Here is an 8,028-nt window from a genome sequence, read left to right as displayed (position 1 = left end):
TTCCAGTTAGAAGGTAATTAGTGGCTCCAACAAGGTGGTTCCTATCACTTCTCTATGAGAATTTATGTTCCAGGATTCTTTCGATTGGGTTCATCACAGAAAGAGAATTGAATTCTATCTGAAGTCTTTTAATGAGATGAGTCAGGAGAAACGTGACTCTCTCTCTCTCTCTCTCTCTCTCTCTCTCTCTCTCTCTCTCTCTCTCTCTCTCTCTCTCTCTCTCTCTCTCTACATCTTTCGCCATTGGATTTTCCTGACACAAGATCGATTGTCTTTTGGTCCGAGTGTTGTCCTTTCTCGATTCATGGTTTTAGCCCAGAGAGAGAGAGAGAGAGAGAGAGAGAGAGAGAGAGAGAGAGAGAGAGAGGAGACATAAAAATGTGTCAAGATAAAAGGTCTACGTCAGCTCGTATTTGTTCCCACAAGAAGGAAACAGCTGTTTTTGTTCGCTCGTATAACCAAGTTTATTCCTGGGGACTCTCTCTCTCTCTCTCTCTCTCTCTCTCTCTCTCTCTCTCTCTCTCTCTCTCTCTCTCTCTCTCTCTCTCTACTCGCCATGCCCAAGGATTTAAGGAAGACAGGAAGAACTTCCTTCCTCCCTCCATATATCAATATCAAGACAATGAGTGAAATTGGAAACATCTTGAGAGTCAAAAATCTTTCTCAAATTAAGAACATCCCATCCACATTAGAAGGAGAGAAGAGACATTAATATGTCTCCAAAAAGAGGGTTAATAATCCCTAGTGACATTAAACAGGGGTTTTTTTATTCTGTTCTGAAAGGTTGTCGAAGCCTCGAAGTCATTTTTCAGAGAGAAGCTTCTGTCAAATTCATGAACATATCTTTTGTGTCGAGCTTTCACCAACACCTGCCACTTCTCCCAGCGTTCCTTTTCACTCCAGCCCAGAGTTCGTGTGCTGTCAAAGATATCGTCTGACACTGGGAATATTTACGCAGTCTTTCCTCAGCCTTTCCTTGGCAAGAAGAAGAAGAAGAAGAACAAGAAGGAGGAGAAGAAAAAGAAGTTTGTTCATTTCTTCCAGGAATCTGTTTGGTGGAAGAAGTTCTGTTCCTCCTGCCTCGTCTGTCACCAGAGCAGAGTGAAAAGAATCTGTGCCTTTCATCACCTGAAGAGCTGAGGTGACAATATCTTCCGTCTCGCCTTTTTCATGAGCCCTCGAACCTATCGAGAGAGAGAGAGAGAGAGAGAGAGAGAGAGAGAGAGAGAGAGAGAGGTCTCAGTTTTTCCCAGATGACTCCTGGTTGCCTGATGTTTACTTCTGTACTTGAAGCCTTGTCAACGTTTTCAAGTGTAAAAGGTTGGCAGAGGCTGTTGGAGAGAGAGAGAGAGAGAGAGAGAGAGAGAGAGAGAGAGAGAGAGAGAGAGAGAAAGGAACATTTTCAGATACATTTGATCACCCTTCAGTTAGTATAGCATTCTCTTATACAAGATCCCTGTGAACTAACTGCCATTTTAAAAGATTTTCTTTGAAATGACCAACAACAGAATCCCAGGGAACAGACCCTGCTCTTCACCTACAGACCCTTCCATCTATTGCATGTGACCTCCTTTGGCCCAACACATTCTCAAATACTGCCAGAAATCTCAATGAACTTTTTGGAGGTCTGTTCAGTTTTGTAGTTGCTGTTGAATCTTGTATATTGATTGTTCTAATACGTTCAGCTTCTAGCTAAGTCCCTGTCTCCTGTTTGGGAGAGCTTTGAGTCCCTCTGTGACACAAGAACTGTCACAATTCTGGTGGTCTGTGGGTAACGTTTCCTGTTGAAAACTAAGGTGTGTATTGAGTTGCAAGTTGCAGAAGACTGTCAAAATGTGGAAGAATTAAAATCCCAGATCTGGAAACCAGAATCCAGTCATTGTGACCCAACCTCACTTGGATGAGATGTGGAATCAGTCAGTCACTGAAATTAATCTCATTGGAGCCATTAGGCGTCCTGGCCCCATCATTATGCAGATTTCATTCCGTGATAAACCCTGGGGGGATTCCCAGGGGTGAAGAGCATTAAACTTTAAGTCTGTAATTAATTTTCGGTTTTATGGGGGACTTTAGGACGCTGGGGAGTCCCCGCGGAGAGATCCTGGAGTTAATAGAGTCCTGTAGGATTTGAACGGTCGGGAGTTTGACCTTTATCTGTTTGAGTCCTGAGGCTTTCAAAACAAACACACCAACACACAAACACACACATGCAACAAACGTCCTCCCCCTCCCACTCCCCCCTCCCGGTAACTTCTGAAAGACATGATCAAATATCTACCTGTTTCCCATCAAATCCTGGCTGTTTACCATCAATAGTTAGCTATTTCCCATCAAGATCTGCCTATTTCCCATTGACATAGCTATTTCCCATCAAGATATGGCTGTTTCCCGTCGAGTTTCGATTATTTCAAATCGATATAGGGCTATTTCCCATCAAGATATTCCTATTTCCCATCAAGGTGTTGCTATTTTCCATCAAGGTGTGGCTATTTTCCATTGAGATATGGCTATTTACCTCGAGATATGGCTGTTTCCTATTGAAACATATCTGTTTCCATCGAGTTCCGGCTATTTCCTATCGAGATGTGACTATTTCCCATCAACATAAGGCTATCTTCCATCCATATCTGTCTATTTCCCATCAATATATGGCTATTTCCCATCATTTTATGGTTATTTCCAATCGATATCTATCTATTTCCCATCAACGTAGGGCTATTTCCCATCTATATCTATTTCCAACCAATAAAAAACTATTTCCCATCAATATAAGGTTTTTCCCATCCATATCTGTCTATTGTCCATCAATATATGTCTATTTCCAATCGATGTCTATTTCCCTCCAATGTAGGGCCATTTCCCATCTATATCTATTTCCCACCAATATAAAGCTATTTCCCATCAATGTAAAGCTATTTCCCATCGAGTTCCGGCCACTCGCCTCCCCAAAGACTTCCGGAAAGCGAGTGAAGGAATTATGAATATTGTCACAACGAACATCAAGAGTTCCCATCCGGATAATCCCGGGCTGAGCCTTCGATGCTAATTGGAATGTCATTATCATCAGAGCAGGATCAGTCGTTGCCTAATTAGTGGGAGGAAGAGTCAGTGTAATTAAGTCTCTATGTAATTAAGACCTTGTGGTGACAGCTGGTTGTTAATTGGTCCTTTCAGGAGGCTTCGTCTTGAGCTAACTTGTGTCAGATGCTTGTGCAGAGATTAGGATTCGAATGTTGTATACAGGGCGTTTATGGGGCTCTCTTTGTCTTCATGTTTATCTTGGCCTTTCTTTCTTCCCTTTCTTTCTTTCTTACTATCTTTCTCTGTCCCTTCCTCTCTCTTCCTCCCTTCCCAAGTGACCTGACACTCAGAAGTTTCTCCTCCCTGAGGAGGAAACATTTGGCAGGCTCCGGAAACTTTTGTCTGACTGTATCGGGTTTTGCCAAATATACACCTCTCTCTCTCTCTCTCTCTCTCTCTCTCTCTCTCTCTCTCTCTCTCTCTCTCTCTCTCTCTCTCTCTCTCTCCCTTAAGAGGCCTCGTTGTCGTTCCCGTCGCTGGAAATGAGCGGAAGTTAAGACTTCCGGGGGAAAAGTTTGAGGGGTCTGGTGGGCCTGTGAGACTCGAGAATAATTGGGGAATGGGGTGGGTGAGTGGTGTGGTAATTGCTTATCAGAACAGACGTTACAGACACAGACACATACACACAGACACGTACAGGTAAAATGAGGTAATTCTAATATACCAGACTGCCAATACCCAATGCCCACATCTACCAAACTAATATGGTTTAATTTTCCCTCAAGACCTCTCAAGAATAACCACGGCCATATTAGCATAGATACAGACACCAGATGCAGGTAATGGCTTTCCCTTCTTGGCCTGGCTTTGGCTGTTCGCTTTTTCAGCTCTGTGGGTTTGGGTAGGGACAGGGATTAGGGGATTACGTCGTTTGGGGATTTATTTGCAAAAATGGAATCTTGGAATTGGTGTGTTTATTGTCTAGAGAATTCAGATCAGGTGTCTGTGAAATCAGTATGGTACAGTGAAGAAAGTACTCTCTCTCTCTCTCTCTCTCTCTCTCTCTCTCTCTCTCTCTCTCTCTCTCTCTCTCTCTCTCTCTCTCTCTCTACGTCGAATGATTCTGGAATATATAAAAAAAGGTTTAAAAAAGGGAACCAGTAACTTGGCAGAATGCCCCCAAAATAGACAAAACTGTTTTCTGCTCTTGCATAATCCAACTGAACGCGACCTTCATGTTATTTAACATATAAAAATAAAAACAACACTACAACCACAACAACAAAAACAAGAACAACAACATTTTCAATAGATATATAAAGAACAAAAACATTTTAAATAGAAACATCTCCTACGATGCTTCTTACTGACTGAAAAGAACAACTCAGATGTCAACAATGATGATGACGTCACGTCACTCAGGGAACCTCAAGGGCGGCCCCTGACAGCCAATCAGAAAGGAGTATCAGGGAGGGATTCTATTTACTCGATTCCTATTGGTTGAGAGCAAGGCGAGAAGTCACGTGATGGGACTCTCCATCATGCACCTATGAGATAATAGATATCGTACCGGATTCTGGATTTATTATCGTATATGTTCGTATGAGAGATATTATACGTCAATTTCCTTCTATTTTTAGAGAAAATTATCATTAATATTAAAGTAAATTTTTTAAAATTCTAGTTTATGTAAATTTTATCTAAACAGGAAGGTATTTATAAACTCTATTATATATTTCAGATCTCGTACGTGTACCATCCGCCACGACCTTCGAGTAATGGAGAGCCAGACGCAGGATAATCTCAGGTTAGTAAACTCTTTCCTCCCGTAATACAACCATGATAAACTCCCTCCCGCCCTTAATTGTGTGGATATTTTCGGAGATTAGAGACCCTACGAGGCCCAAGTGTGATAGAGGAAGGCTGAGGGAGTGAAATGATCGGTTCCTGAGAGAAATACGACCAAGGCCGGAGAGCTGGTGGTATTATTTCGTACCAGAAACCCCAAAAACTATCGGTTTTTATAGTGCTTCCTGACTCGTTCCTTCTCACGGCTCTCGTGACTGGAAGCAGTTTTCCCTCATTTTCCAGAACCCGACGGAGATTCCAGACGGGAATTTGATCGGCGGGAATTGGGGCTTTTAAAATGGAATGGGAATTCTCACATATTATCTCTTTCCCGCGTGATGGCCGAGAGATAATCTGGAGAGATTGCCTTTTGGGAGAAGCATAATCTCTTGAGGCTTTTAAACGCAATTGACCCAAGACTTTGTGACGATTTCTATAATCTCTGTATCATATTTAGTGGCCTAGACTCTCGTTTCACTGGTGGGAGGGCCTGGGATCGATCCTGGGAGGTAGAAAGGGATTTAGGTTCCTTAAGGGGAAATTCAGGCTACCTGTGTTGACCTAAGGACTGAATTATGTATATGATTATTGAAGTATGTACCTGGTGGTCAGTCGATTGTGTTGGACCTTTCTTGGGTGTGTAAAGGCAAGTGGACTGGAAGGGCAACGCCCTCTGGAGCCCAGATCCTCCGAAGGGGATAAGAATTATGGCAAAAAGAAGGATAATATTGCGCAAGAACGTTTATATTGGCTGTGTCTAAACACCCAATCTATTTATCACTGGAACTTATCGAAAAAGCGTAACGTAAATCGAGATTTGGGCCAAATCTTGATTAACTGGGTCATATTTATAGATAAGAGTAAATTGTAAGCATTCCCAGGGGAGGAATATTCCCAGGAATCATGTCATTCCCGGGAACGTTTGTCAGGCTGATCCAGGTATTCCAGATGACGTAATTGCTTTACCTGAGATTCAGATGTGGGGGAGTTTACCCCCCAGAGTGATCTTATATTATCATAATAGGCTTCTTATTGGGTCTCTCTCTGGCCTGGGCTTTTCAAAGGGTTTGGCACAGAGAGAGAGAGAGAGAGAGAGAGAGAGAGAGAGAGAGAGATGGATGGCCTTGAAAGGGAGAAAGAGAGAGAGAGAGAGAGAGAGAGAGAGAGAGAGAAAGAAGGAAATGGATGGCCTTGAAAGGGAGAAAGAGAGAGAGAAAGAGAAAGAGAGAGAGAGAGAGAGAAAGAGAGAGAGAGATGGCTTTGACTGAGAGAGAGAGAGAGAGAGAGAGAGAAGGAAATGGATGGCCCTCAAAGAGAGGAAGAGAGAGAGAGAGAGAGAGAGAGAGATGGAGAAAGAGAGAGAGAGAGAGAGAGAGGCCTTGAGAGAGAGAGAGAGAGAGAGAGAGAGAAATAGATGGCCAGAGAGAGAGAGAGAGAGAGAGAAATAATTATCCTTGAAAGAGAGAGAGAGAGAGAGAGAGAGAGAAACAAATGGTTATCCTTGAAAGAGAGAGAAAGAGAAATAGATGGTCTATAGAGAGAGAGAGAGAGAGAGAGAGAGAGAAAATGTACCATGACGAACCTATACCAGCACAATTTCCTTCCCAAACCTGAACATACCAGGTCACACAAGGTCAATCTCGCCCTAAAAAACCAGGTCATTCTATTCCCATACAATTCCGCATCGAAGCGTCTGGTTTGGTCACTTCTCGAAAAATTCTCTTTTTTTAAAAAATCAAGCAAGCAAAATCGCGCTTCCCATCAGGCTGAAAGCACGGGGAAAGCAAAAGAGAATGCAGAATGAAAGCACGAGTTCTCCCCAAGGGCGAGAATCCCCACAGGAACCAACAGGAGTTTGGGAAAACAAATGACATTCGTCAGACCAACTGCCATTTCGTTTTCAGCTGAAAACTACAATTCTGGGACTTTTCAAATTCTCTCTTGATTCCATTTAATTTTGCGTCGGACGAGCGTCAATTCTGGGCGGGCAGGAAAAACGGGATATTTTTCTTTCTATTTCTTTTATTTTCGTGTTTATTTTCGTATCGAATGGACGGAAAATTCCAGCGTGGAATTGGTATTTCATTGAGGCCAAATATCAGTTCGTTTAACCTACGTTGGAATTTGGCGAAAACCTTTTTATCTTCGCCACCAATAATTACCAAAACCATTGACATATAAGCCCAGTGACTGTCCCTGGAGACAAACCACTAAACTGGCATATACTGGAAGCAATTTGTCGTCAGAGGAAATCGCTTCAACTGAATAAAAAAAGAAAAACCAAAAATATTTAAATGGCGGAGGTGGTGAAATCTCACGAAAGGTGGCGTGCTCACCCCGTAGGCTTAATCGAATTCCTGTCCGAACGGCTGATCCTCGTTGCTCGATAGTTTTGCATTTTATTGCAGAGAGGAATAAGGACCGTTTGGCATTCCTACGGGAATCTAGTTTCGGTTGTAGGATGCGTGTGTATCCCTTATATATCTGGTAAAATGTGATGGATATCCTGAGATTCCTAGAAGCTAAAACTAGGAATATTTTGTATAAGATTCCTAAAGGCAAAAACTAGGAATATATAAGATTCCTAAAAGCAAAAACTAGGAATATATAAGATTCCTAAAAGCAAATACTAGGAATATTTTACGTAAGATTCCTAAAAGCAAAAACTAGGAATATTTCCTTCAACACTCGATCGAGACAGGAATCAGAATTCAGGAAGAATGTCTATAAATACAGGAAGATTCCTCCTCTCTTCCTTCGTGTTTGTTTGTTAGTTTGTTTGTGTTTATTGAAGCCTCATTCCTTCCTCTATAGGCCTATGACTTTCATTTTTGAGGTAACTTTTTATTTAAGGAAAAAATTAGGCTTTGATCAACTAGAAAGTTAGATGAATATATATGATTTGTTCTAAAGAAGTCAGTCTTCATAATTGAAATGCAATAATCTCCTATTATCTGTCGAAAAACCATTCCAGTAATAAAAAAGAGAAGAAATGAATTAATTTAAAAAATGCCCAAACAATCATCAAATAGAAATGACGTGACGTCCGGAAGAAGAAGAAGAAGAATCGAATCACAATTTCCAAAATGGCTGAATAGACTCAACGTACCCAGTCAGTACTTCAGAAGCCCTTCCTCTGAAGTTTGGCAAATGGCGAAC

Source organism: Macrobrachium rosenbergii, chromosome 35, assembly GCF_040412425.1.
Source record: "Macrobrachium rosenbergii isolate ZJJX-2024 chromosome 35, ASM4041242v1, whole genome shotgun sequence".
Classification (NCBI taxonomy): domain Eukaryota; kingdom Metazoa; phylum Arthropoda; class Malacostraca; order Decapoda; family Palaemonidae; genus Macrobrachium; species Macrobrachium rosenbergii.
Note: the sequence above shows the minus strand (reverse complement) of the source record.